Here is a 256-nt window from a genome sequence, read left to right on the forward strand (position 1 = left end):
ATTATTTAGTCAAATGTTGTATTTTCTAGACATATTTTTCCGCACTTTATTTATTTCTTTCTTTGACTACATCTAGTATAAATATGTAGTCTCTACAATGAATAAAATCAGTTCATTTTGGTTTCATTTTTGTTTTTATTCTCTGAGTGAGAGAGAGAGTTCTTAGCTAGTTCAACGGTGTGAACCGGCTAGTTGATTTGGTGGTCAGCCAATCATCTTTGTGTGTTGTTTGGTGGTTAGCCAACACATTCATCCG

Source organism: Raphanus sativus, chromosome 3 (assembly GCF_000801105.2).
Source record: "Raphanus sativus cultivar WK10039 chromosome 3, ASM80110v3, whole genome shotgun sequence".
NCBI classification, from domain to species: domain Eukaryota; kingdom Viridiplantae; phylum Streptophyta; class Magnoliopsida; order Brassicales; family Brassicaceae; genus Raphanus; species Raphanus sativus.